This window comes from Centrocercus urophasianus, unplaced genomic scaffold, assembly GCF_019232065.1.
Source record: "Centrocercus urophasianus isolate 14NV4802_14NV808 unplaced genomic scaffold, USGS_Curo_1.0 seq_724, whole genome shotgun sequence".
In the NCBI taxonomy this organism is placed as follows: Eukaryota; Metazoa; Chordata; class Aves; order Galliformes; family Phasianidae; genus Centrocercus; species Centrocercus urophasianus.
This window is the reverse complement of record NW_024885338.1, coordinates 137569-161360: the sequence shown is the minus strand read 5'-3', so window position 1 is coordinate 161360 and position 23792 is coordinate 137569. Positions and strand designations below refer to the sequence as shown.

Sequence of the window (23792 nt, the reverse complement as noted above, 5' to 3'; positions counted from 1 at the left end):
AGCAGAGCTCAGTGCTTCAACTGTAGGATCTCCTTAGAAAATGCTGGCTGTATCTTTACAAAAATAGGCTTGCAATGAGGAAGACGGGGGCACGCCGCACAGGGAGGCACTGGCCAGGCTGTGCAGGGTGCTGTCTGTCTGGCTATGGGATTTCTGCTGGCCTTATGACTGTTAGCAAAAGACCTCTAGTTTCTAAAGTGGGACTATGTCAACCCTAGACTTCCTAGAATTTTCTTCTCATTTGTAAATGCAGTTTAGTGGGCTAGGTTAGGGGTTTCATGCCATATGGCCTCAGTACAGTGCTGTCTGCTTTGGGTTTAAAACAGATTTTGTCTTGTTATTTCAATTTTTTTCTTTACTAGTATCTAGAACTTTTACTTTCTGAAATGGACAAAGCATCTTAGAAAAGGTGCAGGAATATTAAGAACACAGTTTTATGACAGCTGTAAAAACTGTTGATTATGTATACCTTTATATTTTGCAAAGCATTAGTAACTGCATCCTAGCTACAGGACATAATTGCATTGCTTGGTACAGTATTGAGCATTAACGAGATTCTTTCCATCTGTCTAATTATTCCAAGCCAAGGATACTATCATGTTTTATTACGGCCATTTAAAAATTCCTGATGCTCTTCCAGACTCACTCAGGATATGATACTACACGATTTCACCCAAAGTATTTTATAGGACAACTGGACTTCATAAGGCACACAAGGATAGTGTTTTGCCTGATGTTATCTCAGGTTTGTTTTCACTATCATAAAACATCTTTAGGTTCATTAATTATTACCAATACTTTTATTATTCTCTTTATTATCTCAGAGTCAGTACTGAAATACAAAACTGCTTTTCTGAGACCAGGAACTCCACAAAATCAGGAATGAGTGAACCCATATTTTTGCACGTTAATTAGCTGTTCAGCTTTCTCACTGGATAGCCAAGTAATTTAGCAGCAAGATTTGATGAGGTGTTCATTGTACCAAAGCAGCAAATAGTTTAATGGAAAGTCCTGAGATCCTCACCCTGGCTAGCTCCTTCTTGCTGCAGCAGCTGCACACACAACATACTTCCCAGTTAAAAGGGGTTGTAACATCATTATGATTTTTAGGGTAAATGAGGAATTTATCTTGGGTTGTAAGAATGTGAGATCTTGGCAGAGTGGTAACTTTCCTATGTGCTATAGTTCTCGAGATCCCTCCTTTTCCCTCATGTGCTGTCAGCAAGCATACATGCAAGCCCATGCTCTCAGGGTAGCAACGGCTATACAGAGGCACAGGTGCAAATACAAATGATGGCTTGTGAGAAAGAACAGTGGCAAATCAGTCTGCACAAGGAAGAGCAAATGCATTTGCTATTTCTCACTAGGATCATGTTGACACATCCTGCTCCCCCCAGGAAAAGCAACACACACAATCAAATAGGCTGCTTATCTTTCCTTCTTTAACATAAACTATTTTAAATTTTGTTCTTGGTATCTCACTATGAGCAAATTTTTGGCATTAATTCCTTACTTTACAATACACTCCTGTACTTTCAAACTTCTAACCCATTTGTGAGAAAGAAGCAAGATATGTTCTCTGTGCATTTTAGCCCTACCTGGACAAAAAATAAATTCAAATGTCCACAGATTTATGGAGTAGACAGCATGCCAAATTTCCAAATTATAATAGGCTGACAAGACCTCAAGAAATTGTATGACAGTGTCTGCTTGTTGTCTGAAGTTAGTTGATGTATAATGGGATGAAGGATTTGTTAGCAATTGAAACAGCCTCTTTTCGCCCCAGACAAGGGAAGACTGGAAGCTAAAGAGAATATTTCATGTATATTTTAGATCAGTGAGGTGGAGGTGCTAGATGGGTATCTCTGTGATACTGGAACCCCACCTTGAATGTGGAAGTGTCAGCATGTTGTTCCAGTGAAATCTGAGCAGTGATACCATTTTGTGCGTTTTTCCTCAGCACATCTATTGTTTCAGCTGTCTTTAGTGTCTTGCTTTGAATTGTTGATTATAAATGACCTAAAACCTCAAATTACCATTTGTATATTTTCTTCACAAAGCTTCTGTCAGAGTCCAGGAAAGAATATCTTAGGAAGAAGATCTTAAAATAGACACGTGATTTTTAGAATAGAAGAAAAACACTGCAGTCCTCAAAACAGTCTGAGTAGAAAAGTGATCCGTCTTTTGCCTATCCTAATTAGAGAATCAAAAATAGAAATATTGGAGTGGTACATATCCAATTAAACTTGCCATTCACTGAACTTGAGGCTTTCCTACAGAGACTTCTACCATAATGATAAGGAGATGGAAAAAGAAAGCAGTTATTAGCAATGCTCTGGGAATTCAGTTTTCTTGATGTGAACCACCAATGTTGTAGATCTTAAAGGCAGCAATACTCAGTGGCTTTTTCTTAGATATTTCTCCTTGTAGTGAAAAGTGTAATGACAGCTTTCTTGTAGCACTGAAGTACGTTGGTAATACTACTGAAATAGCTTAATGGATCCGGAAAATTTACTTCTCACATTTTTTGAGGTTTGTATGACTATTGCATTTGAAGGAACAACTTATTATCAGTGGTTACCATAGTGAAAGGATTTCGGGCCTTGATTCAAAACAGAAACCTTCCAGAATTTGGTGGCTGTACTGGTAGAAAAGATACAGGATGCTTATGTTTATTGGCAGAACAGGAATAAGATAACAAGTTTGGATCATCAGTTCTTGCTTTTCTCTTCTGAGGTTGGTGTATTCTCAAATGGCTCCTTCCAAGGTATTGCACAGGCTACCTGAGAGCCTTTCAAAATAGAGCACCTCTGGCAGCTGCTGCAGGTCACACTCTGGCCAAAAAGCTGTTATTCCCCAGCAAAACCATGACTTAATGAGCAGAATCATTATGTCTATAAAGAATGAAAACGAGTGCAATCTGTGTGCAAGTGAACAAACTGTAGCCAGGAAGACAGGCTGAGAATCGTTTTGTTGTACGTCTCAGGAAGTTTTGGAAGATGCCATGTCGCTGAAAGATTAATTATCAGATGAGATTTGTGGGAGGGAAGAAATTCTGAGACCAGTATATACACGTACTGCTAAAAGCTTACCTGAAGTAATGTTTATAAGCTCTAAGACAAAGTCTAAGATTAGACAATCTCATTTGCCAATGAAATTAGTGGATTGGTACATTGTTAGGTTAGTTTATATCTACAAAAATAGTTCACTACTTTGCAAAGAAGAATACATCATACTAAAAACTGTCCTGCATTTCAAACTATGGATTAATAGCAATTGAATGCATGCTGGCACATAATTTAGATTCTGCCATGAAGTCTCTGAATTGTGAACTGAAAACAATAATATATTTCGTAAATACAGCTATTGTTTTTGCTGGCATCACGTTGCATGTAGCAGCTAGAAGAGCACTCAGTGACTTTTAGTGATCTTAAAGACTGAGGAAGTCTGAAAGTCTTTGCATTATTTGGAGGATTGAAAAGTTTTTTCAAATTGAAATAAAATACACAGGTCGTATTACTAAAATGGAAAGCTTATATTAATGGTTTTGAAGTTTTTCCTAATTTTAAGTCCTGATCTATAAGGGAATATTTTACTAAAACAAATTGTTCTTAAGACTGAATATTTATTAGGTCATAGCTTTTTTCTGCATAGAACGCTTGCAGATGTTGGATATTTGGTGTCAAGGATGATTTGACGAGGAATCAAGATGTATCACTGCAGTGAACAATCACTGAACCCAAGCAAATTCATTTCTCTCCTGCAGTGATGTTATCAGGCACCTCCTCACCAAATCATGGCTTCTAGAAAATAAAAGCATCTGTGTCTTTCTTTTAGATCTGGGACCACAAAACACATCTGCTGAGCCATGCATGTATCAAATTCCAATCTCAACACCATAAACTAGGTGTAATTCTCTGTTAGGACTAATGTAATTTCATTCTATGTGTAAGGTATACAAGGAGACTTGAATACATGTCCTCTTCTTTTGTTAGAAATGGACTTTATGGCGTATCTTTTTTATGTTTTAAATCACATAAAATAAAAGGAGGATATGAATTTTCCTCCAGAAACATTTTTCCTATGGGTAAGCTTTTGCACACTTGCATGAAATTAAAATAAATTTTTAAAACCCCATTTAAAGTTTTATTCATCCATATTCTAAGGCGGATGAAGGATTTCAGGAGTGAATCTGATGTGCCTGATTCAGGGCAAATGGAGACAAGAGGGAGCAGTAATTCTGTTCCCTGAGCACAGGCTGCAACAAGATTAGCTGAATAGGCATTGCCCATCCTACTTGAAAAGTTTCTACTGATTTCTGAGGGAGCTCATGCTGACTTTTTCATAAGAAAGCAACACATGCTACAGGAATAGTGCCTCGATTCCCTTGAAGAATATTAGGAGCTTAGTGACTCAAAACACAGAAGCTTTCAGCAGTCGTACTGTGAGCCCAGATTTTCACAGCACTTAGGTTGCTGGAGGCAGTTGTCTTATCAAGAAACTTTGGCCTAAATGGGCCCAATTCACACAGAGAATTTCATTAAATTTGTAGGCTGTAGGCATAGGGATGTAACACATCCTGTATTAGCAGCAGGAACACATGGAGCTCCCACTACTTGGACTCAGCTCCTGAGTGCTGAGTATTAGGTGTGAGAACAGTTAAATATCTGACAAGTAAATTCAGAAAAGATAGCACATTAAGCCAGGAGTCTCCAAAGCAATAGCAGGAAAGGTTGAGAGGAGAATTTTTCCTTGAAATCCATCTTTCAAAGACAGCTAGAAAAATAATTCCTGGTAACAGTATGGCATTTAACCCCAAAATGAAATTATAGCTGTGAACCTTTCTCTCAAGTTAACTACTAAAACTAAGGGTGCTCTTTTTCAAAAGCCACAACAAAATACGAGGAGGGGCATGTCTTCTTTTCAGGAGAATGCTCAATAGCACTGTAACGAATCCTGGCTAAATTTTGCAAGAAATATGATGCCCTGTTCTCATACTCCACTCTTCGGATTTATCCCGGTAAAGTTTGCACTTTTACAACAGGTATAAAGGAAAGAAATTAGTTAGTATAGTCTTTTCTTTATTGGCAATGCTGGCTTGGTGCCATGTCCTAACCCCTCCTCTCATTCTCTCTGCAAAGCAGAGCATCTTCTTTATTATGACCCAAGTCACCAACCGAAGAATTAGGAACTGATGGTAGTAATCACAAGCTTTTGCTTTGGTGTTCGATTCTGAGGAGAGCCTGGGATATTGTAGATGAAAGATAATGAAGAACTTCTCAGAACTTGTAAACTAGCGTTTTCCACATACATAAATGTGAATTACATATCTTGCTATGAACTGTGATTGCTACTTAGCCTCATGACAACTAGTTGGGCTCTTAAAATATCCTCCTAGGTGGTACCTTAAAATATCTGATCATCTAGCATTGTCACTCATATCATACAATCGTGCTTACCTGCAGTGGTTCTTTACCTATTACACTTCCAAATTTCAGTATAAAGCCATTACTGGTGTATTTTTTTTTCCTCTGCTTAGTTACCTGTTCAAGTTCTTCAGTGTTAAGAAAACCATGATAGGGACAATGTTTTTTAATGTATTTGAATATATCTAGATATCTGAAATACACACTTTCAGAGTTGGATTTTTTGGATTTTTTAAAGACCAATGAGTTTGAGTGTTAAAGGTAATCACATAATTGGGTGTCTGTGTGACAAATTGCAAAATTGAGGATTTTGTCTTTAAAAAAAAAACACAGAACAAAACATTGATTTTGAGCTTTTTCTTGGGATTTATGCTATTTCCAAGACCTTGAGAATAGAGCTTCCCAATTCTATTGACAGATGGGGTACGGGAAAGCTTGGAAAAGGAGAAGGAAAATGTTGTTTTGATAGTTTCATTTCTGACAGTCTTTGAAAGAGAGCATTAATTTGTCATAGAATCATAGAATGGTTTGGGTTGGAAGGGACCTTTAAGATCATCTAGTTCCAACCCCTTTGCTACAGGCAGGGAGACTTCCCACTAGACTAGGCTGTCAAAAGCCCCATCCAGCCTGGCCTTGAATGACTCCAGTGTGCTTCTCTGGGCAACCTGTTCCAGTGTTTCATCAGGTCACAGTCACAGCAAAGAACTTCTTTCTCATATTTAGTCTAAATGTACCCTCTTTAGGTTTGTAGAAGTAAATGTGAAAGCCTTACCTGCACACACCTCAGTTGCTGGAGCCTGACCCTTGTTTGTAAGGAGTCATACAGAATCACAGAACTGTAGGTGTTGGAAGGGACCTCTAGCAATCATCAAGTCTGGAATCCTACTAAAGCTTGTCTACTTAGTGTTATTAATAACTGGCCTGAATTCTGGAGAATACTGCACCAGACATAAATCTCTCATCAGAGTTGTCATTTTAGCCCACACAAGTGTAATAAAATACATTTTTAACACTTTGTGTTGTGGACTTCTGACAATGCAGCTCTCAGTCACTTAGTTATAGGAAATTAAGAGTTTGTAACCAGAAAGCAATGAATGGGTTGGAATTAATCCTATTTAATCACGTGCAAATACACTGACCACCTGAAGTTCATTGTTAACTAGTTATATTGCAAATGCCTTTGGGTCTTTATCCAGAGACATACTTAGTTTTTTGTACTTTATTATAGTCATTCAGGACCATTTTTTTCCTGTTTTTATACACCAGCTTATAAAAATACAAAAGCAAAATAAGCACAGTTTTGTGTAACTTCTTTGGATGCTTATAGAGAGCAAATGCAGTTTTCCATATCCATTGCAAACTTGTAAAGATTCCTCAGTTTGCCAATGTAATTCCTGGCAAAAGTTAGAAATGTAACTTCAAGCAAGCTATTTATGCATTAATACTCAGATGAATGCCTGACAATCACATCTGGATATATTTGCCTTTTGGTAATTGCTGATTTGTTCCTCCACAACTATAAAACTATATTAGTTGCATTCTTTTTGTTGCGGCTTCTAAACAAATCAGTGAGGCATAAGAGTAAGGTACCCATCTATAAACTTCATCGACCATGAAAAGCCTCGCATAATTAACTGATCCCCCAAAGAGCTTTAACCAGGGAAGGATGAACGGACCAGTCAATCACTGTTTAGTAATTTCTTAAGAATACTCTGAGATTGTTAAACTGTTTAGTTTATTTAAAAATAGGGTTATTAGCTTAGTATATTAATTTTCCAGATAACTTATAGGTGGAATATATTTATATGAGACATGAGAAACAATTGGGGAAGTTGTCTGGGATTAGCATCCAATACACTGTTGGGAGCCCAACTGATTCAATTCAAATCTGAGAAGTTTAAAGTGGTGTGTAAGCAATGTAGTATTTCTGACAAGGCCCTTTCCTCCAGCAGTATGTTGTGACAGGTGGCTCCTTAGGTGCTATCACTACTCACTAATTAGCAGGGAAGAATCTGTTTCTTTGTGTTCCTTTCTCTTTTATCTCCCAAATCACATATGTGTGCTTCATCCACAAGAGTGGATTCATGAAGCCATGCACCTACAGTTCTTGAAACTGGGACTGAGTTGACCGGTGCATTCCAGTTTAGTCTTATTTACTAAATACATAATTGCATCAGGCTGTGGCTTAAACATTGATTCTTCATGGTTCAGAGAGCACTTTCAGCACTTCTGTGACATTTGGACAAAGCTGGTGTGGCTAAAATTTATGGAGTCAGGCTGTAAAACTGTGATTTACTGAGCACTATCAATCTGACAGCGTGGAGGGAGAGAGCGAAGGACACATGACAAATAATAAAGGCAGTGCTCTACTGTAAAGCATGATGGGAATTGAGTTGTAGATGTAAATCCCTTTCCATCTGAAACTGCAAAAACAACGAGTGATTGGAATTATCTGATAAAGGTTGCTAAAATTAAGAAATGCTACAGATTTTAGTGCTAAAGTCTCTGAGAGCACATTCTCTACCGGCTTACTCCGCCCTAAGCAGTGCAATAACCTCTAATGGAAATTCATTGGGGAAATAGAAATGTCAGAACTATAAAGTAGCCTGTACCAATTTCAGTCCCGTCCAAATAACCACTTTGACCTATGGATCTAAACACTTAAAACAAATAGGAGTCTCCAGCTACTGAGATTCCTGCTGTATCTCCACTGTCTAAATTTGAACAAAACTGACCATTCTTGTTAGGATCCACTAGCCACCATTCCACAGCAATGTGTGGCCATTTTTTTTCATAATTGTTACTTTTTAAACATAGCAGAACTGCTGTACTGTCCTCAGACTCAGTGGCACACCAGTCATTTGGCTGACATTTCAGTAAACATCTGTTTTTTTCAGAGCAAACCACAATAGTCATCATTGTTAGGATTTCCTGGCATTCTAATGTCATCTCCATGGATATTGAAGTCTGTTCCTGCAGAAACAAAACAACTATAAAACAAACCAGCCTCTCCAGAACTTAGAGTGAGATGGAAAGACCTTGAGAGCTTTTGTCCCTCTCCATTTGCGCTTGCCACCTGGCCCTGGAAGCAGTTTAGCCCTTATAAAGACTCACTAGAGGCTAGCCTTAACTTCCCCATGTGGTGAAGCCTTCCTAATGTAGAGCAAGGTTTCTGGGCTTTCCTGGAAAGGAAAACTGCAGTTGTCCTGGTCAAGCTGGAAGCATGGCGTTCTTCCTCAAGATCATTGAGGCTGAATGTTCAAGGGGATGAAGTGTGCCCAAAAGAAGAGGTTTTGCTGTCATTACGCTCTAGTATGGGTATTAAGTTGTGTTTAGAGTTTAAACTAGCACAATCTCTTGCTTCAGAAATGCACATATTTTTTAAAGATGTGGGATGATGGGAGTAACACTTCAAGGTGGTGAGAGAGAGAGAGAGAAATTGCTTTCTCGTAAATTGCCAGCTTAAATAAATAGTGAATGTGCCAGACAACCAAACCTGTAAAAACAGTGTTGTTTCACTGCTTCTTAATCCATACTAACCAGGAAATGCCAAGAGAGAAAATGGTAGCAAGAGCTATGTTACACTGCGGAAATATTCTGTTATGACTTAGAGTTCATCTCAGTGAAACTCATTTTTTTTTTTTCTGAGGTCACAAGGTGAGAAACTTTAGAAAGTGAGAAACTCATATTTATAAAGGGATATGGACTCACATTATTTTCATCTGATAACAAGTTAATCATTAGGTAACTGGCTTTGGAAACCTCTGCATATATATATATATTTATTTGCATTAAAGTGCAAAAATATTTGCTGAAAAGCCTTAACAGACTATTTAATTACTGAGCATGTGTGCTGGGAAGTGTGAATTTCTGTCATCTTTGTTCTTATCAGAAGTTAGAGGGCAGGGGTAGAATAAACAAATGTCTGAAAGTAAAGAATCTCAAAATACAACTTAGTGTGGTTTGAAAGTTGCAAATAAGCTCCCACACACATATGCAGAGCAGAAACTAAATATAATTTATCATATGAAAATTCCTAGATTTACTTTAGAATTGACCTTCATCACTACAGCCCAGCACGTCATACAGATGTCTGCCTAAAGCAGGAAATCAGGCAAAATCCTGATCATGTTTCTGAGCTTTCATGGGATCCCAAAGGAGATCTGCAGATATTTTGTTATTGTTTGGGGTTTTGTTTATGTTAGTTTTTAGGATACACCACTTGGCATCTGCCTCATTCAAAGTACAGCTGGGTATACTGAGTGAATCATCAACTCTGCTGGAGTTCCTTGGAGCTGTGTTCTGGGTTTCATGGCAGATTCAATAAGGAACAGGAATGGAACAAATCCCTTAAGGCAGCTGGAAGGTTACATATGTATTTCAGGGAAAGGGAATACTCTTCAAAAATCAGAATGAAGGCAGCGCCTCAGATTATCCTAACAGTAGTTAAACTATAATAATGTCTGGGACCTATAGGCAACTGGCAATGGGTTGCAATGTGCTGGAGAAGGAGATTAGAGATTTTATTCATGTTTCAGACAGAGAAGCTGAGATGAATGGTTGTTGATTTGCACCATATGGAGAGGTCACGGTGCCTGTGTAGTCTCACAGGCCGTGTTCACTGTGGTTACAAATGCTGCACTTAACTTCTAGGGCAATATCTCACTCAAGAGAAAGGTAAGTGTTGCTCAGGACCGGTGAAATGCAAACAGCTCAACAAATGACACCCCTGTGCTTTGAGAAAAATTAATGATGTTATGTTAATTGCTACTCTGGCAAAAATTTAATCTTGAGCTCTCCTACAGCTCCCACCACTGCTCTGATATGCTTGCTCTACCTCATGTCATGCATATGTTGAACTCTTGAGCTCCTATTTGTACATTGCACTGGCTGGCTTTAAGCCTTCTATCCTTCTCTGAGAAATATCATTGCTCATCCCTATCTCCTCACATGACAGCCAGTGAGGTTACTGTCAAAGCTTTCATATTTTCAGTGCCTTCTGAGCCCTGCATCCTCTTGACAGCTTTCCACAATATAGAACAAGTTCTAACAGAGGGTGACCATGTAACAGCAGTAGTGTTGCTCCAGCAAAAACCTCCTGCTTGTTTGATATTCACAGCTCCGCCGCTTGTGATCCACTAAGCCAGGTTGCCTATTGATTTTCTAATATCACCAGTCCCACAAGTCAGCTGACTTCTTACAGAGTTGGTCATGTTCTGTATAAAGATAGAAAGAGAGTAGATCCTGTTTGCATTTGTTTTCTTGAAAGCATTGTTGACTCCAGAGTCTTCCTGGGAGGAGTAAATGCTAAATGTCAGGAAAATGTTTGTTGACACGTGGCATGTAAATGGCATGTACAGCCATTGCTTTACAATGACTGCTTGTACAAAATTGCTGTGAATCAAATTTAGACAACAAAGAAAGAGAAAGGGTGTTCCTGGTCTGTGCATGGGCCATCCCAAGGCAGGGGCTGATCCCAGGCTGACCAGATAGCTGGGCAGCACTCCAGTCCCAGGTTGGGACCTGAGCAAATCCAAATCATAACTCCTGAAGGAGCTGCAGTGACATAAATTTGACTTGGCACAGAGTTGGTAAAACTCTGCTTTCAACTGTCCAATCATTTTCAAGCCATCTTATTGAGGGCAAAGTTCCATTAGGTATGTTGTCACTGGAGTATATGAGAGAATATCTCAAACTAAATGACAGTATGAGCAGGCAAGTACTCTCCCTGGTGAAGAGGGTGAAGCAGAACAGACACACAGTAGCTCCTTTCAAGCCTGCTGATCAAACAGAAACACTGTCAGTTTAACCTCCAATTCTTTAAAGAAATCAGAAATTCTCAGTACAGAGAGATCATTTAAAAAATATTTGAGAGTTATTAGTAGGGAATAAAAAATAGCTGGGCAAATTGGCACTGCCTGCCTCTTTATCCTCAGCTGTAGTTTCCATCTTCCTAGTGTAAACAGATTTAACTGCTCAGAACTGTTCAACTACTGCAAAAACAGTGTCACTGAACATTTATCTCAGCAGTGATCATCACAGCCTGCCCTTTAATGAAGAACGCCTATGCTATTAGCTTTTTAGAAGAATAATGACTGGTAGTTATCACGATTTGTTGAGCTATTATTTAAGTTCAACTTGTACACAAAAGCACAAACTTACTGTGTAGCCTGTGTGTCCACGTGGCATGAGGGTAGAATAACTGGAGCAAAAATTTTGGAACTGACTGTGCATGTTTTCCTATGTTATTCATCAGGGGTTTGTGAATAACAAACTGATTTTCTCTCATCTGAGAAGTTGGAATTACTTTCTGATGAGGAAATTGGATGCACAATTAAGATAAGTTATAGTAATAAATTAATCAATAGTTCTGCTTCTCTACATGTAAGGACTAACAGATCCACTCATGGCAATGCTGGGGAGTTTTAATCTAATCAGTGCACATAACTTGTTTATATTGTACTTATTGAAACTGAGATGAGGTATTTGAAATAGACAGATTTTGGAAAGACACAGGTCTTAAATATTTATTGGTCTGGAGAAACATATTCTTCTGCCCTTTGGCTGTCTAAAAGCATTACATTTTATTAATCTGCTAGAATTAAAACTGCCTTCTCATTTTTTGGAAGTGCTTCTCTAGCTACAGAAAAAAGCAAGGAGCACCAAGCCAACAGGACCATTGGCTGCACAACTTCTCAATATGTTGTCAAGTCCACCCACATCTGCTCAGATAGGCCTGAACATGATCCAGGCTTCCCCAGAGAAGCTGAGCTGGCAGGAGATTTTAGGTCAGACTTCATGTATAGATGACTCCCAAGACAAAAAGAGCATTTTTGACCTGTGTTCTTCAAGGTGTTAATGTGATGTAATTCCAGCTCCCCTGAGAGAGAGTTTAAGGTGCTGAAAAATCTTTTTGGTGGCTCAGTTCCAAACGTAACTTCTCTGAAGTAGGGTTGCATTAAGATATGAATACTTCATACTGAATCTATTTTACTATTGAAAATTGAATCCAGCTGCAGGATGCTTTCAAAACTACTGGTTAATATAGTTGATCAAGATGTGGAGATTTTCATTGCATTGGTTAAAAATTATTAATAATTCTGAGAAGATTCGCATTTTTACAATGCTTAGTAATCTTCATTAATGTGCTTTAATTCAGCCTATCTTAGTTATTTATTAATAAAAAAAGCAAAATAATAATATTGTAGGTCAAGCAATGTTTTTGTTTATTGTCAGTGTTGTTTTTTAGAACTTCATGACAAATAACTGCAATACCATCTATATTCTTGATATAGTCAAAACAGACATCCGAGCATTCACAGCAGAAGTAAATTTGAACTGGTCTGTAGCTGAGCTTTTGATCTTGCAAATTTTTTCCTCAAGTAGAATCCAAAATTTAACAAATAAGCTGGGAATTACCAAGCAATGGCAAGAAAATGTGTTGTGTTTTGAGGACTGGAAAAAAATATCTATGTTGTATTTAAAAAAAACCCAACACACTTCATCAAAATTAAATCTAAGCATGGGACATGAATTAACTTCTCTTTTCTCTCTTTTTTTTTTTTCCTTCCAAATTTCTCTGTTAGAACTTTGTGTGTTTTGCAGTGAACAGAACTTGAAGTGTTACTTCTTTGAGACTGGTAGGAAATATATTGTATTCAACATTTGCCCTTTGCAGTGCATGGATCCTTTCAAGTTTCACAAGGTGGCTTTCACTTTTCGCTGCAGTTTCTGAGGTGTGCCTTCCATGAAATGAGGTAGAAATGCAGAACAAATCTTCTGAATGGAAAAACTGGGTTGACAAGTCTGACATTTTTGTGGTTTATATTACCTCTTAGTAAAAACAAATAAGCAAACCCCAACCACATTAGGCAGAGAGAGAGAGGATAATTTGTGCAAATGTTTTCCGTCTTCCAGCATTTTTAATTACCCAGGTTTGGTTCTTCATGTCTTATTTTCCTGGGCTGAAAAAAGCATGCTAATGGACTTTACTACATGGAGCTATAAATTCTTCTAAGCATTCTGCATTTGTTGTAATGACATCAATTATATATGAATTGTTATTACTTAGTGAAAAAAAAAAGGAAATCTTCCATTATTCTCTCATATCAGTCTCCTTAGGAAGTGTGTTTTAATATGTCAGCGTGGAATGGTATGTAGTAGGTTGCCAAAACCAAACATAGGTTATGAAGGATTGATAGCCACAAGCATGGACACGTTGCTTTGTTACAAACAGTCAAAATGCTGTAGCTGCAGTATTAGAAGTAACACTTTAGCACTCATTTCTTACAACTTGCTTGAAAGGATTTGAAGGCTGCTCCCTTGAACATAAGCAGATCCCTTGTTTTTGGAACAGGGAAGGTTGCCAAATGAATTAATATATTAAAATTATATAATAATGGAATTTGTTAAGCATAATAAACTGTTACAGTAGCAGACATAAAATGAGCTTCTGCACCCAAAATTATTGCACTGAAGTCAAGATCAGGCACGATAGAAATAGATACGTCTGAAGGAAATATTGTAGACTTGCATTAAAAGAGAGAGAGAGAGAGAAAGAAAGAGAAAATCCCCTGATGACCTGATGAGGAAATCTAAGCGTGGACAAGAAGGGTTGGTAATGCCATGGTGTGTCTTCACAGTCCTTGGGCAGGCATGGCACAACTCCCATGTTCAATCTCCACCTTGGCTGAAGAGGCTGTTGCTGCTAGCTGCACTGCAGGGTCGGGTGGTGAGGTCCATGTGGGCAGGGCCACCATCAGCAGGTGGAGGGAACCATACAGGTCCACTTAAGTCTGTACCTTAGATAAGTGCTCATTTGGAAATTACTAGTTCATACCTTTTTTTCTAGTTCACATCCTTTCTCTTTTTTTTCCTTTTAAAAATTTTCTTCCAAATTTACTTCTTAGAGATTCACACTGCTATTTCCAGGAGTTGTCAGCATCTACTGTAGGTGTCAGCATCCTTCCAGTCTGGGAGACCCCTCCTGCGCTCTCAGCCTTGTTTGCCATGGGGATATGGGGTGCTGCCCTCGCCATGTCCCCTTTTGTTTACTAATGACATGAGAGCTTGCTGCAGGCCTCTCTCCACCGTGTCTCTGATTCTCCTACAAATGGATCTGAAGCTTGGTATAGCTCTGGCATATGTCCCTCATGTGCTTGCGCTCTCTCTCTCTCTCTGCCTCCCTCCCTCTCCCTCTCTCCCTCTCACTCCCTCTCCCTCTTACCCCCCAACCTCCCACCGCCTCTCTCCCCCAGCAGAGGATAGAAAGTAATTGCTTCGCTATAGGGTCAGGCAGAGCACCACATCCAGTTCTGTGGCTGCTGATGGTCCCAGCCCACCTCCAAAAAGATGCTGGAAGGCAAGCTCCTGGGTTGGCAGAAGAGTCTTAAATGTCAAACGAGTCAGGGCAGAAAGTCAGCAGCAAGTAATCCCTACTCCAGTAGCCTGTTGTAGTGTTGAGTTTTCTGAGGAGAGTGCCTTGTGCCATGTGGGGCTGGCAGCTCTGCTCCCTGTGTGAAGAACAAATACAAAGTACTTTCATGGGCTGTGCCACAGGACTGCTCCCACTGGGTCTGATCACAGCTCTGTGTTTACAAAGGTGGGGAATGGCAGAGGAGAGCTGATTGTATCTCAAAGAGAAGGTTTTTTGAGAATAATTTTTAGATAAGGAAAGAGAAGGAGAAGCAGGCGTTCAAGGAGATGAACAGAAGCAAAACAAAGTTTTACATTTTTAAGCCCTTTAAAAAGGTCATATCTGTCTAAGTTAGAAAGCAGCTCTGAACACAGATATGCAGTTGGCCCCTCTTCCCCTCTTGAAGATTCACTAAAAGAAATTTCTGCTGGATGTCTGCTGCATGTTCATTTTTACTTTTCTAATCTTAGGTGCTAGCTGTGCATCTCATATTCTGGAGTCCTAGTGGAACAAGAACTTCCTGTTTCTACCTCCCACACACGATAGGTTGCCCAGTGGTCCACTAGTGGTCCACTAGTGGTCCTTCGTGGACTCAGACCATTAAAGAGAGGACTACAGACTGGGGACAGGCATTCTTTCTATTCCTGTCTGTCAGTGAATATGAGGAAATGAGAGCATGGGCCAGACCTCACTCCAGGTACTCCTGTGCTGCTGCTGAGGACAGCTATGAATCAGAATTATTCCTCTTTTTAGTTTGTTGTTAACAGAACTAAATCAGCATGACAAATAATATAAATGTTTCTCCAGATGCATCAGGTTGAAGGGCTCCCCCTGACCAGCCCTGCAGTCTTTTGCAGCTGAGGAAATGCCATGTAAAGCAAACATCTAAACCAACTGCAAATACAGAAGGTGACTATAGGCTGCATTCAGAGCCCCGACCTTCTGGTAGGACAACTTTCATTTAAGGAGCTCTGGGTAGTCATCAGGACCAGCAGTTTTGGAGTGCCAGGGTGTGGGGCCTTCATCCCTCTGTAACTATCCTTATGCCATTTTCCTTGAATGTTAAGGCAGGCTATGTCAAGTTATTCTTTTAGTGCTGAAGCTGGAAACAGCACCATCATTTGGAGAAACTGCTGCAACCTCCTTTCTGCAGACATATTTGTTGTGTTGAGCAAATACTTTATTCTTTTGTTCACCAATACTTTTTTAGACATAAAGTATTTTTCTTCGTCAGAATATTGCAGTTACATCCAGCAGCTGTAATTTCTGTGGAAAATTTTTTTTCAAGCCAAAGTACTTGTAATTAGATTTAGATTAATTTAGATAGTATAAACATGTTTCAAAATGTGAGACAGCTGCTCTGTCTCAAATGATAAGAGAATTAAAAAGGTCATGTTTTCATTCATCATAGCAGAGGATCAGATGGCAGAGATAGATTGCAAAGGTAAGATAAAGCTTTTCTAACAGGTGCTGGAAGTCCTTTCGATCATGAAAGGATGCCATTGAACTGCTGAATCTTAAGTGACAGCACAGAGTTCCTTTGCACAGAAACATTGTCTTCAGTCTATGCTGACAACGTAAAATGTTCGTGCCATCAAGGACAATCTGTTTCTGAGCCTTCCTTACGGGTATGGAGGTGTTAGCTGAACATAACTTATCTGAGGCAACTTTTTGATGTGTTCCCGTATGGAGAGCAGAGATTCTGGGGAAAAAGGCAAATTACAGATGGTGCAATAGCATGTTGATGAAAGCTGTGACTTATGTATGGGTGTAAGAAACAGGACGTAGGTCCTCATCTACATTTTAGTTCATTCCAATCCTTAGAGAAGTTGCTTCCATCTGATGTTTTGGTTTGGCCCCATATGCAACTAGAGATCTGCCTTCAAATGTCATTCTCAATCTGGATTCAGTCAGTGAGCAGCCTGCTTTACCAGGTTAGAACAGGAGCTTTAACTTGGACCATTATGAGGATTTGTCTTCATTCTGATTTAAAAAATACATGGCCCTTCAGATTCTGTTTTCAATGACTGTAAAGTCTCCTAAAATCAAAAACTTTGTCTTCAACTCTTTGAAAGAGAATGTTGAGGACTCTGATGCTGCCTCCACTATTACCACTCTAACTTTTTATCCATTTGCTCTAAAAAATGAATGTACAACTCATTAACCTGGCTGTAAACTTAAAATCTCTAAAAAGCACTGACTTTTTAGAGACTTTCCAGGGCCAAGGAAAGCTATTGTGTAACTGAGTTTTCACTTTCTTGGTGTCTATCTGTGTAAGATATCTGTGGCTACCATGGATAGGCATGTAGGCATGTGTTGTCTTGCATTTGTTACGTGGCTCTAGGTATTCGTAGTTTCCATTTTGTGGTTCATTTAAAGGTTAAAAAAAAAACAAACAAGGAAAAACAAAAGCTTTCTTCCTTCCTAGTCCTTGCCACGCATTGTGAAAAATAGCTCCAACCAATTTAAAAGAGTTTTGTTTCTTATATTCTGAAGAGAAGATATTATCATGAGAAAACTAAAAGAAATGAATTTTGCATTTAATTTGGCACGCAGTAAAGTCATAGCTCTCCCCTGGGAATTCCATTTTATCTTCTGGTGATCCAGCTCCCAGGAAAGTTTCTGTATAACTGCCTCCTTATGGACCATTCTTAATACTGTTCTAAAAATGAGGACAGTGGCTATGACTGTTCAGCATCTTTCCTTCATATTATTTCCGTAGTTCATTTTAATTTTTTTTTTAAACAAATTGCATTTCTATAATGCAATCTCTTCACACCAGTAGCAGCAGCAGAGTTTAGAGATGTATGAAAGCTGTGTCTCCATACTGTGAATGGTGTAGAAGGTGATAAAAAGCTTAGAGGAGAAAACAGCTTGGGAGAAAGGAGGATTAACCTCCCTTACTTAGAGTGGAACAGATACCAAATTATATTTGACTTGACTTGCATTCCTAGTTTGGATTCATTCAAATTCAAGGGGGGATGTTCTTGGGGAAGTTGTGTGGGAAGGAGCTGTAGTTCTTGTATTTTACACTGGCTACATATGCAGTGGAAACTTGGTAGCAAATACAGAGCTGTTTGCTAAAATAAAGTATTTTTTTTTAATTGAGGAGAGTGGTTATTTAAAAAAAAAAAAAAAACAAAATCCTCTTCCTGCACCATTTCAGAGAGCTCTTCCTCCCTGAGCTGCCGTGTCCTTCTTGGAGCTGTTCCTCAGAAATAATTCCCAGGGTGAATCCACCAGCAAACAGCACTGGTGACCGCAGCTAACTCCTAGCTGTTGATCTTGGAATGGATGATGAAATGCAATCCTCTTTTGTGGAGGATTTTGGGTCTGGTTCTTTTGGTGCTGTTCCAATCCAAATCTAAACCCAAGCATTTCTGAGTTCTCTATGAAAGGAAGCAACACCATAGGTGGACTGGGGCTTGTAGGCTCTCCTGGGGCTATGGGTCTCCATTTGTGAAGGAGACCACATGGTGTGCTCTTCTGAAGCTGCAAAGCCTGTGGCTACAGGCCCGTGGAAGCAGGGTGAGCATGAAGGTGTAACTTAACACTGAGAAAGACAGACAGGACCTCCGGTACAAGGATGAAACAGAAACTGCAAACTCCTAAGAGCCTCCTGCTCTTAGAAAAGCCTCAGCGCTGCAGAGCAAATCTGCATGGGCAGAAGGCCAGGCTTTCTGCATGGGTGACTAGGAGAGTGCAGTTCCCCTGGGGCTCAAAAGTCTCTGCCTGAACTTTAGGGAAACTGCTCTACGTTTTGGATCTGTGTCCCAGCTTTCTCCACAATTTCCTCTTCCTCAGCAGAAATATGTGGAATATAGCTGACATGGAAATGAGGCATTTAAAATTTTACTGCTTGGCGTAGCACAATAGTTGTACTGATGGTGTCCGTAGAATGGCTTTCTGCATTCAGCCATAAACCTGGCAATTGCTATCATCACTTATGCTCACCCCAAGGAGGGCTATCATTTCCCCTTTACTTGTACTCAGGGCTTTCTTACCCCACCCCACCCATGGTGTAACTCTGGTTGCCCTACTAAATGTTTTAGAAAACATAATTTCAAATAAAATCTTCAAGGCTTAATTTAGACAAGAATACTTAAACTTTTCCATAGACATGAAGTCACCAGTTGGCACTATTCTGTGTTTATAGAAATAGAATCTGCTTTTTATTATTTGCTTTTTGTTAGGTAAGCCCCTTTAACCCATGCTGTCTACTACACTGGTCTGCACACAGTGGTAGCCTGACAGGTGATGAACTTCTCCATCAGTTGGTTTTTCAGTGGCTGAATAACTTCCACAACTAACTAGTGGAAGCATCAAAGTCAGACCTGAATAATACTTCTTGTGTGTAGTTTTTGGATTAAAATGAAGACTAAGATTTAAGGCTATGCCTGAAATCCTATGGAAATCCTTTTCCTTGGCACCTCAACATAATGAGAGCAATGACTACTTTAAAGAAAATATTACATAATTGTGGGAAGCAATTTTTGAGTCCATAATCAATAAAATAACTTAGAATGATAACTGACTAGTGAGCAGAGTGAATTATACCTTGGGTTCCTCTAAACCATTGGTACAAGTTACGTTTCAGAAATTTCTGCAAACATAAGTCTGTTCACAAAGGAGCCATTGATCAATAATTAAGGGTAGAAAATATTTGGAAGACATTTTTTAGAAATCAGAAATCAGCAATAAATTATTGTTATGTGGTACATAAACATGAAAGAGAAAAAGAGATGAAGATTATAGTATTTATTTTACATTTTTGTCTGACTTTTAGGTTTCTGGATAACTGTAACAAACTGTAACTTAAAAGGTATTATGAAACGATGATAAAAATCTAAAGTTTCTAAACACTGTTCCCAAAGAAGATGGTAATTGTGAAAACTAGCTCTTGCCTATTCAAAAGGAATATATCTTGAATGAGTGCCAAAATTGCATATTATTTCTGTCACTTTCATGAACATCAAAATTAGTATGCTTCTTTAAGCAATGTCCAAAAGAGAGTGAAGGGACTTCATTGTTAATGTTTATTGTGAAAATGTTTCTAAGCATTAAATGGCAGGCTATACTGTTTATATTGGACTTAGATCCAAAGCAGTTCTTGAAGCTGTTTTGTCAGGTGTTAAACTGCACATAAATATGCCATATTACTGATTATTGCAATTGTGCCGTAAATTAGATGATGTAAAGAGGACAGTTCACTGCTATTGTAAAGAGGAACTGTAAAGCATATAAATCTTCTATAGATATCAATAGCACGACAGTCACAAGATTAAACTCTGACCATTCTTTTGCTGTCTGGCCATGCAGTGTGTGTTTACCTGAAATCTGTTTTCTGCCTTGTGAGGTGTGCAAGTATTTACAAATGGATCCTCTTGTGACTACCACTGGGTTTGAGGGGCACGGACATTTGTATATGTGCATGTTGAAGGAATAAGACTTTTGCACTTAAGCCAGAAAGATAAACTTGTCATTTTGTAGAAATACTCAGCGTTCTCATATACTTTTAAATGTAAATCATAAGGCATAAACAGACATTAGGACTGCAAATTCAGTCCAATAGATTCAGAGACCATTCGCCCAAGGCATGTACTTCAAGGATCATGAAAACAGCAGATCCATGTTTAGCTATGATGCATCTGCAGGATGAAGTTTGTTCCATTGACAGCTGAAGAAAATTGTTAGTGAGCAGAGGCCCCACCCTCCTTGTGCCTACACTGAGATGCATAAAGACCTATAGAAAATACTTCTTCCCATTTTGAAGAAACCATCTGATAGTGTTCAGCAACTTTTTGTTTCAGTCCAATTTATGTGCATAATCCTTAAAAGCAAAACAAGGTAAGCAAGTAGGAATGTTCATAATTTCCTTCTCTGGCTCACACATGGTATTTTTGGTTGTGTTGGAAACCTAACTCACATCTTATGTTTCCAATGCTTTATAAGAGTTCATTTGGAATATTGCATTTTACTGTCTCGAAGTGCATGGGTATTTCAAAGTAACGGCACCCAGCTGCAATCTCCTGCTACTAGCACATATCCCAACGGAACGACGTCCAGTATGAAAATACATTATTTTTAATCATAGTAACATTACTGAACCTTCCACATGCCGTTCTAAACTTCTGAGAAGTGTTTAAATGTAGCTTAACATTCAACTCAGTCAGCCAATTTGATCTTGCCTGCTCTTTGTCTGGTTGCAGAACATTGTATCTCTGTGAAATGCATTCCTAGTAGCTTCCTTCCTTTATCTTACACCAGTCATGGTACAGGTTTGTATTGCACAAGCCTGTACTGTAATTAGGAGATTTTCCTTTTTGATTTATATTTCTGGAGATTGTAGTTTATTGCTCTTAGCTGTACTGTACTAAACTGGCAGAAATGTGAGCAACTTTGTTTTTATGTTCAAACCAAGGGAAGAGCTCTAAACCTGCCTGGCAAAAGTTCTCAGTTTTGACAGCTTTTACCACTACTGGGTTGTATTCCTCCTTGTTTGCAAGATGGTATATTTTCAGGATTTTGCAAGGTATTTGTTGCCTAATAATTTTGTACATTTACTTTGTTAATATTCTTTTAATTGCTGTTTATGTTATAATCAAAACAGTTATTTGGGTCTGAGCCTCAAAATGGAGTATCAAAATAGCATTCATACTAACTTCCATGGAAGTATATGGTATTATTTTTACAAAGAAGCAATCTTACAAAAAATTTCAGGATTCAGCAAAGTCTAAAAGATTTTTCAGTTGTTGTTCTTGTGTTTTATTTGTTTTTGTTTTAGTCATTGCTGTTTAGTCATTGCCGGGGACTGTCCAAAAACTGTTTTGTAGTAACAAATGTTAGCCTGCTTCTCCTTTAATAGCTCTGCAGCAAGGGGATAAACTCTTAACTGGACATTAGCCAGGGAAGAAAAGTATCTGGGAAGAGTTTCATTCTCTGTCAGGACTGTTTAAGTGATACTGAGCAAGAAGTGGGAGACGGTGGAATAAGAAAAGAGCTTGTGCTGGTGTTGCTCCTCTTAGACAAAATTTCATTGCTACTCAAAGCCAGAAAGACTATTTAGGAAGCAAAATCTTTGCTGTATTTTTTCCCCTTCCTGATATTTTAAGGAAGGATTCTTATTAATTAAAGCCTTTTTTTTTTTCTTTCCATTTTCTTCTATTTATATTCCCCTCCCTAGCACCCCCTTTTTCCAAGCTGCTTATCGCTGAGCTCTGTTTCCCACCAAAGAATTCGGAGAAAAGAAGGCTTTTCACTATTTTCTCTTGTTTATACTCTTCTCTTAGGGATTAAAGTTCTTTTTCTCTGCTATCTCAGTCCTTAAGGCATTCTAAAGCTTTCTTCATCTTTCCAACAGACACCCAGTTATTCTTACTAGAATCACTGGAGATCATTCTTTGTAAGGTTGTTATAGGTTTGAAGGTTCTTACAGGGTTTGTTATGGAAGTCTTGAAAGAAACATCTCTTGTGGGTCATGCCTACACAGTCCCTTAGGAAAAAGACACTACCTGCAGGCTTGGCTAGCCAGGGAAGTTAGCTCAGTTTCAGCACCACTCTGCAGCTGTTTTTCTTTTATTTTACATAACTGGGAAATGATTTGAAGGTCAAAAAATATACTGACAATGAAGAAACAGTTATAGGATGGATCATTTCAGGACATCTGAAATAGGAAGTCCAATATCTTTTTAACCTTATGTGCATATCACATTTATATCAGAACTGTGCATGTAAATGTGAATAAAGCTTAGCCTGAGCTGTGAAATAATTACTGTGAGACTGAAATTTTGTGGGATTAGCTGGTGATCACAAACTGAAACTGTCATTGACTGTAGCCATCAACCATGGCTATCAGACCACAGTTAGGTCAACTGCATAAAGATAGTGTCATCACAAATTAATTTCAATATCAGCTTTATCACTTCCTCTTGAGGCAACAGGAGAGCTGACATTGGGATGACTTTTTGTATTTGATTGAAGAGATAGTCTCAATGTTTCAAATTCCCCTGTCTGTGTGGGATCTGAAGAAGACATGTTCTCCTGCTGTAAGTGTTGTGGGAGCAAAAGAGAAGGAAATGACCGACTCTTCTTGATTTAGAGCAGTTTTCCCCTTCTCTCCCAGCCTGTGTTCTGAGAAAGGCTGACCAGTTGACTGAGGATTATGGAAAGCAGGTTTAGATGCATGCATTTTGTTTCTCATAAATACGTTATTTACCCTTTTTGGTAAAAGTTCTGGGTAATAGCGCTTCATTTTTTTTTAAACCACTATTCTCTAATCATTTAAATTATCATTTTGTTAAATGCATTTAAGGTATTTAAGATCAGTTGGCTATTTAGAATTACTGCAAATGGTAAGGTTATGGTAAAAATGTAGATAAGCTGAATATCAGCCTGCTAAAAGTAAATAGCAATGAGCTTGGTTTCCTTTTGGCAAAAAAAAAGAACAAATACTCTCTGCTGATAGCTCCTGCAGTCCTTACAATGTCATTTAAAGACTTTGCTAAAGTATGGTAGTATATATTTCATTTAATTTGCATTAAATGTTATTGATTTGTATTTCTTCATTCTTATTGTTTTTCTGATATGCACAGATGCTGCACAGGCAGCCTGATTTCTTTTCCCCACCCTGAGGGTGCCTGTTTCAGCAATGTCCCCGTAGCTGACGAGGTTACAGTTGGGTGGGAGAGGAGCAAACACATGTTATGTAAATCTTCAGATCTCAGAAGCCAGGCTAAAGAGTTTCTCAGGACCTTCACCTATATTAAAAACAAAATGCTGTTATAAACTTAAAAGATGACTATGCTGAGTTATAAATGATGCCTGTTATCTAAATGGTTTCATGGCTACTCATTATTTTATTTTCATTCTACTTTCATTTTCTTGTCCCATTTTATAGACAGCTTTATAAAACCTACAGTGTTTTAACACAAATATCTTGCCTTGCTATGATC

General features: G+C 38.6%; 1 long non-coding RNA gene across 1 annotated transcript in view; it reads left to right on the top strand.

Annotated features, from left to right (window-relative positions):
* The first annotated feature begins 21274 nt into the window (after positions 1-21274).
* Positions 21275-23792, top strand: part of LOC122170586 — a 53040-nt gene continuing 50522 nt past the window's right edge. Inside the window, exon 1 of the long non-coding RNA XR_006171801.1 lies at positions 21275-21373. This is a non-coding gene — a long non-coding RNA (uncharacterized LOC122170586). The remainder of the gene's footprint in view (positions 21374-23792) is intronic.